This window comes from Priapulus caudatus, unplaced genomic scaffold, assembly GCF_000485595.1.
Source record: "Priapulus caudatus unplaced genomic scaffold, Priapulus_caudatus-5.0.1 Scaffold1185, whole genome shotgun sequence".
NCBI classification, from domain to species: Eukaryota; Metazoa; Priapulida; class Priapulimorpha; order Priapulimorphida; family Priapulidae; genus Priapulus; species Priapulus caudatus.
The window spans coordinates 58,433-71,175 of NW_014578246.1; positions in this window are offsets into that span (position 1 = coordinate 58,433).

Here is a 12,743-nt window from a genome sequence, read left to right on the forward strand (position 1 = left end):
GTAGTATGGAATGCGCCAGTGTGCCGTGGGCCGTGCGGCGGCCATTGGGGGGTTCGGAACCGGCGGCCGCCATATGCGCCCGAGGCTACGTTATGGTACCACGCTGGCAAATCAGCCAATCAGCGCTGGGACAGGGTAAGAATGAGATCGTATTTGAGTGTATGCCCTATGCGTGCGCTTAAATTTTGTATTTCTTATTAGAAAGGGTTAGAACTCTTTGCAATTGTTAATTTCAGAAACTATAATCTTTTCTGAATTCGACAGTGTAAACGGCTCGTCCGAGGTGCGTGGCTGGTGCGGCCGGAAAATTTTCAAAGAAAGCCTACTTTTTTGTGCAAATTCACATTGCAAATTGGCCATTTCGAGTGTGTGCTAGCAAATTATTGTTTACAAGAAAAATTATGGAAGAATTTCTTAGTTAATAACATATATGGTGTCACTTGCGACGTTAATTCAGAGGATGGTATTGTGATTTGTAAAAATAACTTCTGCTGATTTATGAGAATTTTTTCGTAAGTATGGCCGCCTATGGAAAATGATTTCCCAGTGTGTCCTTATCGCGCCACGCACGCAGGTCAAAGGTTGCACACTGCGCGCGGAAAACCATGTTTCTGCTCAAACTATACTTGTATCGTTCGCTGACCAACTACTAGTATAGTGTTGGTTTAGCAAACTAGTGTGGGGGGAATTGTGGTTCGGTGGCGCGCGAATCCTGTTTGTAGGAAAAATGTACACGTGTTTCTGTAAAGTAAGATAAGGTTTTCATAAATAAAATTTTGGCGGCGTTACAATGTGTATGGTTGGCGGAAAATATGGTGTGTGTCTGTAAACCAACATATGGTTGGACTAAATTGACAAACCGTACACCATACAGGTCCGACCAAGGCAGGACGGCGAGGCAGTACGTAGCTCGAAAAACACCAGAGTGAAATGAAACAATTAAAGTGTTTAAATTTATTTATACAGATCAGAACTTTTATTTACGCGGTTATAAGTATAACATAGGCTGAGAATATCTATACGTTAACGTTTATGTCAATTTATGTTAACATAGCTGTATATAGCTTAATTATATCTATGATCTATGTCTAAAATCCTGTAGTTTCCTGACGACGATCGATGCGTTGTTTGTTTCTCGTCGGTTGATGCCGTTGTTCATTCGTATTGATTGAAGCGCGGGTCGTTCAGATCGTTTGATGCTTTGCTCCTCGAATCGTTTGACGCGAATTGCTTCTCGAATATGTTGATGCGATGTTCGAATCATCACCAAGACTTCCATTTATTCGTTATACCTTCCCTGTACATGTGTCGGTGTCCTTGTCTGCATTACATTGCATATCATTTATCTGGAATTTGTTTGATTTGTTTTGTATCATTTCTGTACCTGCATCGATTCACCTAGCTTACGCTTGGTTGCGCGTGCAGGCAGAGCTATATGAGTAGTGTAGTGTAGTATAAGTGTAAACCAGTGTATATAAAATTGTAGTATAAGTGTAGTATATACCAGTAGGTACATATAGAAAGTAATGTGCTGCCACCGCACGATACAGGGTCCAAAGGACGCGTGGAGAGATGGAGCTATTCGGACAAACAGATACAGCAACACACATGCAAGGCAAAACTAAAAACTAAAACCACATGCAAGGCAACAAACAGCAATCACTACACAAGTCCGTACGAAAATTCACACAGCGTAGACCACGCGAAGGTAGCAAGGCGATTCTACCACGAAGAGTCACGATAGAGGAGTCGTTATAGAGTATCATTCACCAACAATAACATGGGGCAGTACAGATCACACAGACTAGAATACAGAATAATGAGTATGAAGCTCTCGTTCTCTCGCTCTCTCTCTTCCTTAATTACTCACTCACTTACTCGGTCGCTCTTTTCCTGGCCTCCCTTTAGCTCCCCCGGGAAATTATTACTAATTAAAGTAGAGAGAGAGAGAGTTGACAATCATTAGGACATTGTCCGTGATATCTCTTTTTCTTGTTGTTTGTGCACAGCGGCGTGCGTGCGATATACTTGTGTGTTGCAGAGGTTCATTTGAACGGCATTTACAGGAAATTACCGGCAATAATAGGCGAAAGAAAGTAAAAAAAACATTTCAACTTTTGTAGTAAAATACATCTCTTGTTTATTTATAATAATTTTCTTTAGTGAAAGCGTTCCAAGTGGCTGTGCCTATAAGCGCACGGCTACACGGGTAGCCCCATCACATCCTTAGCTGTACACGGGCTCGCTCTCTACCGACTAGATATATATTATACTCCCTTCCCCCGCGCCTCCCCACAACACACACTCAGATGTAGAGCGTTGATCTGAAGCTACCGTGCGCTCATTTCCTACCCGGCCATTCGACTCCAGCTTTCTTTGTGCTTTGACTATGACAAAGATCACTACCATGATGACAGCTGAGAAGATCGTTACAAGTCCACTGAAGTAGAATGGTACCGCGTAGTTCTTAGTCTTTTCACGTAGAATACCTGAAAATCAAACAATTAAGTTACAAGGTGATGTACGTGCAATCAGCACAACCTATTGATGTATAGAACGGCGGCTGTACAATGAACAGTTAATGTCGCTAATGGCCTCTCTGAGATTAGCCATCGGCTCGGATCTTTAGACTAGTGTGTTTAAATCCGCGCGGTTGACCCTTGAGAAGTTGGGGTGACGGCGAGTGCAGTATGCTCGAAAAACACCAGAGTAAAATACACAAAGTTCTTCTATCATTTATTCATACAGTGGATAACTTTTTATTTGTAGTTTTATAATTGTTTATCTTTTGTAATGAATATTACATTTAAATATAGTCAGGGGGTGATTTCAGCATTAGATTTCGTGCCAAACAAAGTTTATCATGTAGACCTGTCTTATAATTTAGGAGAGCGGCCCTAATCTTGTAAAGAGCTTAGAATCGTTGAAGCTTGTGAGCCTGGCTCGTTTCTGTCCGTATTGCCTTCTTCTGCCCTCACTCAGGTCCCCAATTCTTCTTCTATACCTCCGGTTTAGCTATCCCCATACGCCCTTTCCTCAGGTCTCCAACCGCCCCTCGCACTCTTCTCAGTCAAAAAGGCGTTATTATGCCGTGTTTCTTTACTAAATGCTTGAGCGGGTGCTGACGCCTGCGAATATCTCCCGAGAATATAATAATTTTTATTAAACTTATTGCATTTCAAACGGAGAGAAGGTATTCTAGCATAGGATTTAAATATTATTACATTCCATCAGTATATACCTTTTCTTAAAAAGTAGGAAGACTTATCTGCATGCAAGTCGGGACCCCGCCTCCCATATACTTAGATTTAGTATACAATCTATGCAGCTTTTCTTTAGTCGCGTACAGACCGGTGCAACCCGTGCTTTCGCCATGGCAATATCTTACCGAGTAAGAGTAATCATTTTATAACAAGTTATGCATTATTTGTTTGTTGTATGGATTGCTTTTCACTGGCCTGGACTACCGATATTCCGCCTTCACGGGATGTTCTTCAATTGGTCTAGTCGTATGGCCAATAGTTGAAAACATGTTACAGTGACGCTTTTGTCTGCATATTTTGTTATGTTCAGTCGTGCAAGAGGTAATCGGAATTGGTCTTCTAATCACTTATTGTATTGCAGTATGACACTTCACATACGGTGTTTTTTGCTAAGATTATCAATAGTGTTACGTTCATTTTATAAAAAACATTATTTGCATATATCCTGGAGTTTTTACGTTATTTTAAATTCCGTATATCAAAACTTAGCTTCAATAATGTAGTTCGTGTAATCAATATTATTCTATTTAATTGTTGCTGAATGTATTTTGTTATGTTGTTATTTTATGCGATGAATGCGTATGTTATATGTCTGTAATGTCATGTAATGCTTATGTATGAGTATGTATTTATGTTTATTATAATGGTTATTAATGAATTATTTTATGAATTGAATTGCTTATTATTGTTGCTTCTATTATTATTATTTCTATTTACTTGTTATGCTGACACAAATAATTATGTGATGATTAGTATTCGCAGCTTACCGAAAGCAAAGACTAAAAAATATGTATTGTTACTAAGCTTACTGACAATTGCAATTTGTCTTTTGCCCTGAATACATACTTGGTTGAAGCAGCATTTATTGCTTGATGGAAAAGAGGCGTGCAAACAGAACGAAGCGAGTGAGGTCTGGGACGTCGTGTCCGAAAATCACATCGCACATTTTAAATGCCCTCCAGGCGCAATGCGTTTGTCTCCAATGGGCGTTAAGTTCGGATCTCCTAATAGGTAAAATCTATGGTTTAAATTGCTCCATAAATGACTGTTTCGCGCTTTTTCACTTGCTTCTCGAGGTTATATTATTGTGGAACGGGCGGCATTGGGCAAATTTCTTAATATTGTTTGGTAATATTGTGGGTGCGCTGTTGTTTCACAAGCCAAGCGATGTTTGGGATATTACTTTTTGTGTGCCATCATGTCAATTGTATATTTCAACAACAAAGCTGATTTAAATTTGATTCTATACAGATCAGAAGTTTTTATTTACGCGGTTATCTGTAGTAACTATAGACTGGAATTCTTACGTTACGTGTTATGTCAATATGTATGTTAACATATCTGCTATAGCCTCTATCTATTGATCTATGTCCTAAAATCCTGTATGTTCTTGACGACGATCTGATGCGTTGTTCGTTCCTCGTCGCATTTGATCCCGTGGTTTGCTTCATTCGTATATTGATGGTAAGCGCGGGTCGTTCAGATCGTTTTGATGATTTGCTCTCTCGCAAAATAGAAAACGAACATCTACATACACATTTCTAACATACATCACCAGGCTCCTCTCAAGTGTCAATACCTGCAATAGGAGGTCCAATGATGATACCGACGCCCTGGGATGCCATCTGGTAACCAAAGCTGTGGTTAAAAACATCCATCCCAAAGATATCAATAACAACATTCGCCAGGCATCCCAACTCAATCCCAGTTGCAAAAGATAAAACGATTCCATAAACAAGAAAAGCGGTAAAAGATTCTCCAGTATTAAACAGCATCACAACTACACCGTATATTGCAATGGTAATCGTGTACAGCCACAAGTTTGTATACGGCCACTTTCGACAAAACACCGTCAGCCCAGCAAAGGGATGTCCTGCCATGTCCGCTATTCCCATAATAGTCATAAGATAAATGCCCATTTTCAGTTCGATGCCGCGCTCCACTAAGAAATCAGCTACGATAAACGTTACTATGACATCACCAACGTTCAAGCAGATCATGCTGAGAGCGAACAGCAGCATTTTTATATCTTTGAACATCGCCAAATTAAGTACATCTTCATTATCTTCTTTAGCTTTTAAGGGCTCCATTATAACCCCGCACAGTACAATGTTTAGACAGATAGCCCCGTTTATAAGCATAGAACCCTGCCACTGGTATTCCTCGATTAGTTTTTCGAAAATGATATGGAACAGAACAAGACCCAGGCCCTCTCCAGTGCAAGCCATCACTGTTGCCAGGTAGAGCCACTTGTTGAAATACCTCCCGACCATGACAACACATGGAGTGTAGGACAAGCCAAACCCAAGGCCTAGAAGAAAATTTACGAAAATGTCAACTCACTGACATAAGTGTCACTGACTAATGCGAGACATACTATCTGAAATACATAATAAATAGTGCTTTTGTTTCTGTTTATTATATATTTAGGATGTTTTATTTTACAACACATTAGATGCCTTGAAAAAGTACAACATCGTTTCTAGATAACTATGCTACGTACAATTAGGTTTTTATCCGTGAGGCCGTACTTCGTAATAATAATGAAGCAATATTGCACGTTCTTAACAAACTTCTACAATTTTTAGATAAATTAAGTGTTAAAATAATGCGTGCAAATATCGCACCTGTGACTAGTCCATAGCTGATTCCAAGTTGATAGGGTTTTGTTGCAAAGTAGCTGCTTATAAAGCCTGCAGCAGAGAGAAAACCTCCCAAAATAATCGTAAGTCTACATCCATATCTGTTCAGCATTGCACTTGCTAGAGGACCTACAGGCAATAGAAAATCCAACAATGACATATGCGAACACACACATAACGTTCTCATGCTAAACACGCCACTTTAATAAAAGAAAGAACAGGATATTACCAACATCCGCCTTAACCAAGCCTCTAACCTCAATCAATAGCAATCTAACCTCAAGTTAACTTAAACACCATATGACTTCGTTTATATAATAGATAAAAATGGTAAACAAATGTATGTATCTTATGAGTCGATTTATATGCATCACGTGATTGAATTGATTCATGAATGCCAAATACTCTGTGCCACGAACCTTTATGGATTGTTGACTGGCACTACCCTAGTTCACACCTGCTGTCAATATTGACATAATACCTCCTATAAACACTAGGCAAGTGTTTACAGCTCCGATCCACAGGGTAGTCGTGTGCGAAGTCTCGAGATCATCTTTTAAAATGACGAAGTAGACGCCGAATGAGAACGACATCCCCATCACGATGACGTGTGTGAGTAGAGCAGCGAGCAACACTGCTAATGCCCAGCCACCGTCCTGCCTGTACACCCCTGCCATCCCACAGCCAATACCCTAGAGAATCCTAATGTGAGATTCAATCAATGTTCAGCGAGACAGCATTACACTGACGCATTCTGCAAAAATAGAAACAGAAAATGCACCAGGGAAGGGTTCAGCATCCACCTTCGAACGTGAGATCCTTACATAGTATTGAGGGTGAGTACTGCAGGGAAGGGAATGGGGGGAGAATGGCTGGGATTACAGCGGGATAGTAATGCAAGGGAATACTACACAGGAATAAGCCATTGCCGTGGGAATCAGGGACATTAGTGCAAGGAGCAAACAGATGCAATGTGGAAGAATATAAGCTAGTTCTAGAACTATCAATACAGCTAAGCTAAGTATATAAAAGCTATGTACAACCCTATACTTACCACTTCTAGAAAATAAGTGTACTAAAGTGGAGTCTACAGCCAGTTATTCTGACTAGTTACGAGAGTTTAAGACTTTGCTATATCTTGATATTGCAACTTAACAGTCACTTGCGGTGTATATGCTCTAAACGTGATTATACTTACAGACTATATGTAAAAACTCAACTTCTTGGTGACATTCTATGTCGCACTTTGCAAATGACCAAAATGCTGGAAGCGAGTAGGCCTAAACACCACGGTTGATTGCGCATCACATAGAAAATAGAATGTAAGTGAGTGCGACCCCCAACCTAGTATACTACCGTAATGGCCCTAGGGAGTAGCCACGGCTGGATTTAGACAGGTGTTAAATCGCGGGTGACCCTGAAAGCAGGACGGCGATGCAGTAGCTCGAAAAACACCAGAGTAAAATAACACAAAGTCTTTATATTTATTCATACAGTGGATAACTTTTATTTAGTTTTATAAGTTATATTTTGTAATGAATATACATTTAATATAGTCAGGGGGTATTTCAGCATAGATTTCTGCAACAAAGTTTATCAGTAGACCTGTCTTTATAATTAGGAGAGCGCCCTATCTTGTAAGGAGCAGAACTCTAACGTGACCCAGCTCGTTCTTCCCATTGCCTCCCTTCTCCCTCACTCAGCCCAATTCTTCTTCTAACCCCATTTAGCTATCCCCATACCGCCTTTCCTCAGTCTCCAACCGCCCTCTCACTCTCTCTCAAAAAGCTATATTATGCCGTTTTCTTTACTAAATGCTTGAGCGGGTGCTGACGCATGCGCAATATCTCCCGAGAATAATAATATTTTATTAAACTTATGCATTTCAAACGGAGAGAAGGTATTCTAGCATAGATTAAATATGATAACATTCCATCAGTATACCTTTCTTAAAAAGTAGGAAGACTATCTTGCATGCAAGGTGCCCGCTCCATATACTAGTTAGTATACAATCTATGCAGCTTTCTTTAGTCCGTACAGCACGCGTGCAACCGTGCTTGCGCATGCGCAATATCTACCGAGAAGAGTAATATTTTATAAAAGTTATGCATTATTTGTTTGTGTATGGATTGCTTTTCACTGCTGGACACCGATTTCCCCACATTTCTCAATTGGGAATAGTCTATAGCATAGTTGAAAACATGTTACAGTGACCTATTTGGTCTGCATAATTTTGTATTGTTCAGGTGCAAGAGGTAATCGGATTGTCTAATCACTCTATTGTATTGCAGTATGACACTCACATACGGTGTTTTGTTAAGATTATATAGTGTTACGTCATTTTATAAAAAAATTATTTGCATATCCTGGAGTTTTACGTTATTTAATTCCTATATCAAAACTAGCTTCAATAATGTAGTTCTGTAATCAATTATTATTCTATTATTGTTGCTGAATGTATTTTTGTTTATGTTTATTATGGATGAATGTATGTTATGTCATGTAATGTCATGTAATGTTATGTTATGAATGTATGTATTTATGTTTATTATGAATGGTTATTAATGAATTATTGTTTATGAATTGAATGCTATTATTGTTGCTTCTATTATTATTATTCTATTTATTGTATGCTGACACAAATACATTTTTATGATTAGTATCGCAGCTTACCGAAAGCAAAGCTAAAAAAATATGTATTGTACTAATTACTGACAATGATTTGTCTTTTGCCTGAAACATACTGGTTGAAGCAGCATTTTGCTTGATGGAAAAGGGCTGCAAACAGAACGAGCGAGGAGGTCTGGGACGGTGTCCGAAAATCAGCACATTCTAAATGCTCCAGGCGGCAATGCTTGTCTCCAATGGGCGTAAGTTCGAGCTCTAATAGGTAAAATCTATGGTTAAATTGCTCATAAATGACTGTTTCGCGTTTTTCACTTGTTTTCTGGTATATTTTGTGGAACGGGGGACATTTGGCAAATTTCTTAATATTGTTTGGTAATATTGTTTGCGTGTTGTTTTCACAAGCAGCGTGTTTGGATATTACTTTTTGTGTGATCAGTGATTGTATATTCAACAACAAAGTGTTTAAATTTATTTATACAGATCAGAAGTTTTATTTACGCGGTTATAAGTATAACATAGACTGAGAATATCTATACGTTAACGTTTATGTCAATTTATGTTAACATATCTGTATAGCTTATCTATGATCTATGTCTAAAATCCTGTAGTTCTCTGACGACGATCGATGCGTTGTTCGTTCCTCGTCGGTTGATGCCGTTGTTCATTCGTATATTGATGGAAGCGCGGGTCGTTCAGATCGTTTGATGCTTTGCTCCTCGAATCGTTCTCTCTCTCTCTCTCTCTCTCTTTCTCTTTCTTCCTTAATTACTTGTTCACTCACTCGGTCGCTCTTTTCCTGTCCTCCCTCTAGCTTCCCCGGAAAATTATTACGAATTAAAGTAGAAAGAGAGTTGACAATCATTAGGACATTGTCAGTGATATCTCTTTTTCTTGTTGTTTGGGCACAGCGGCGTGCGTGCGATGTACTTGTGTGTTGCAGAGGAGCATTTGAACGGCATTTACAGGAAATTACCGGCAATAATAGGCGAAAGAAAGTAAAGAAACATTTCAACTTTCGTAGTAAATACATCTCTTGTTTATTTATAATAATTTTCTTTAGTGAAAGCGTTCCAAGTGGCTGTGCCTATAAGAGCACGGCTACACGGGTAGCCCCATCACATCCTTAGCTGCACACGGGCTCGCTCTCTACCGACTAGATATATATTATACTCCCTTCCCCCGCGCCTCCTCACAACAGACACTCAGATGTAGAGCGTTAATCTGAAGCTACCGTGCGCTCATTTCCCTCCCGGCCATTCGACTCCCGCCTTCTTTGTGCTTTGACCATGATAAAAATCACTACCATAACGGCAGCTGAGAAGATCGTTACAAGTCCACTGAAGTAGAATGGTACCGCGTAGTTTTTAGTCTTTTCACGTAGAATACCTGAAAACCAAACAAGTTACAAGGTGATGTACGTGCAATCAGCACAACCTAATGATGTATAGAACGGCGGCTGTACAATGAACAGTTAATGTGAAGAACTTTAATTGTTATAACCAAGATAATATAGCTGTGTAACCATGTTGAAAACATCTGCTACTTATAATTCATGTTTAAAATTGCTATATATGTTCACTAAAATCACAATTAATGCGCATACACGCGCACGCTCGCACGCCCGCACGCACGCTCGCACGCACGCAATCATGCACGCCCGCACGCACGCACAATCATGCACGCCCGCACGCACGCTCACACGCACGCAATCATGCACGCACGCAAGCACGTACACACAACATTCCCTCTTTTAAGATATGTTGGGTCCGACACTATTTCTAAGCTGAAGCTAATTTGCGACATTCTGTAAATGTACGAATCATCATAATTGTCTAATCGACAGCTGTAATTTCCAGCTTTTTACTTTTCGAAATCCCACTACAATCATGCCGTGTTTTTACAGCTTGAGGTATACGCCACAGAACCACATCAAATTTATCCGTGCATTGGAGGCCACGCACAACATACGTAATGAATACATATTACATGCATGAACGACTCTATTTAGCAAAATTGGGGACGATTTACCAGATTGACCAAGATGCCTTCTGAAATTCCTGAGAAAAACCCCGATATATATCTATATTTATCTATCTATCTATCTATCTATCTATCTATCTATCTATCTATCTATCTATCTATCTATCTATCTATCTATCTGTCTACTATCTATCTATCATCTGTCTATCTATCTATCTATCTATCTATCTATCTTCTATTATTTATCCTATCTATCTATCTATCTATCTATCTATCTATCTATCTATCTATCTATCCATCTATCTATCTATCTAATCTATCTATCTATTCTATCTATCTATCTATCTATCTATCTATCTATCTATCTATCTATCTTATCTATCTATCTATCTATCTATCTATCTATTCTATCTATCTATCTATCTATCTATATATCTATCTATCTATATATATCTATATATCTATATTATATATATCTATATATCTATATATCTATATATCTATATATATTCACTGTACACGAATGCATGCAAAATTGCCCTGAATTACCCACCTATCTATAGGCATATAGGCATTACCAAAAATACATCACTACTGAAAACGTGCAGTTGATCGTTTTTGATACTATATACATGCAAAGAGATGTTTATGTAGGGCCCTACTTATACCTACATATACCTTAGAGACTTTCTTTCACGCTATATGCATAAAAATTCTCTGGTATACATATATTCGTCAGAGAACATTACAGCCAAGTGAGAGAGAGAGCAGAGCGAGAGAGAGAGAGAGAGAGAGGAGAGAGAGAAAGAATTTTACATACATGCAAACAGTTCATAACAAACTTACAATAGCACAAATAGAAAACGAACATCTACATACACATTTCTAACATACATCACCAGGCTCCTCTCAAGTGTTAATACCTGCAATAGGAGGTCCAATGATGACACCGACGCCCTGGGATGCCATCTGGTAACCAAAGCTGTGGTTAAAAACATCCATCCCAAAGACATCAATAACAACATTCGCCAGGCATCCCAACTGAATCCCCAGTGCAAAAGATAAAACAATTCCATAAACAAGAAAAGCGGTAAAAGATTCTCCAGTATTAAACAGCATCATAACTACACCGTATATTGTAATGGTAATCGTATACAGCCACAAGTTTGTATACGGCCACTTTCGACAAAACACCGTCAGCCCAGCAAAGGGATGTCCTGCCATGTTCGCTATTCCCATAATAGTCATAAGATAAATGCCCTTTCTCAGTTCGATGCCGCGCTCCACCAAGAAATCAGCTACGATAAATGATACTATGATAACACCGACGTTCCAGCAGACCATGCTGAGAGCGAACAGCAGCATTTTTATATCTTTGAACATCGCCAAATTAAGTACATCTTCATTCTCTTCTTTAGCTTTTAAGGGCTCCATTATAACCCCGCACAGTACAATGTTTAGACAGATAGCCCCGTTTATAAGCATAGAACCCTGCCACTGGTATTCCTCGATTAGTTTTTCGACACATGGAGTGTAGGACAAGCCAAACCCAAGGCCTAGAAAAAAATTAACGAAAATGTCACCTCACTGACATGCAAGTGCCATAACCACTGAAAATACCAAGTGCAAGTACCACTGAACAATGCGAGACATATTATCAGAAATACATAATAAACAGTTTTTGTTTCTGATTATTATATACTTCAAATATTTTATTGTAAAACACATATTAGATGTTCTGAAAAAGTACAACATTGTTTCTAGAGAACTATACTACGTACAATTATGATTTATTCGGGATGCCGTACTTCGTAATATTAATGAATCAATATTGCACGTTCTTAGCAAAGTTAGATGAAGTGTTAAAATAATGCGTACAAAAATCGCACCTGTGACTATCCCATAGCTGATTCCTAGGTAATAGGGTTTTGTTGCAAAATAGCTGCTTATATAGCCTGCAGCAGAGAGAAGACCTCCCAAGATAATCGTAAATCTACATCCATATCTGTTCAGCAATGAAGTTGCTAGAGGACCTACAGGCAATAGAAAATCCAGCAATGACGTATGCGAACACGCAGCCATAATATCCTCATGCTAAACACGCCACTTTAATAAAAGAAAGAACAGGATATTACCAACATCAGCCTTAACCAAGCCTCTCCCTACAATCAATAGCAATCTAACCTCAAGTTAAGTTAAACACCATATATGAGTCAATTTTTATAAAGGG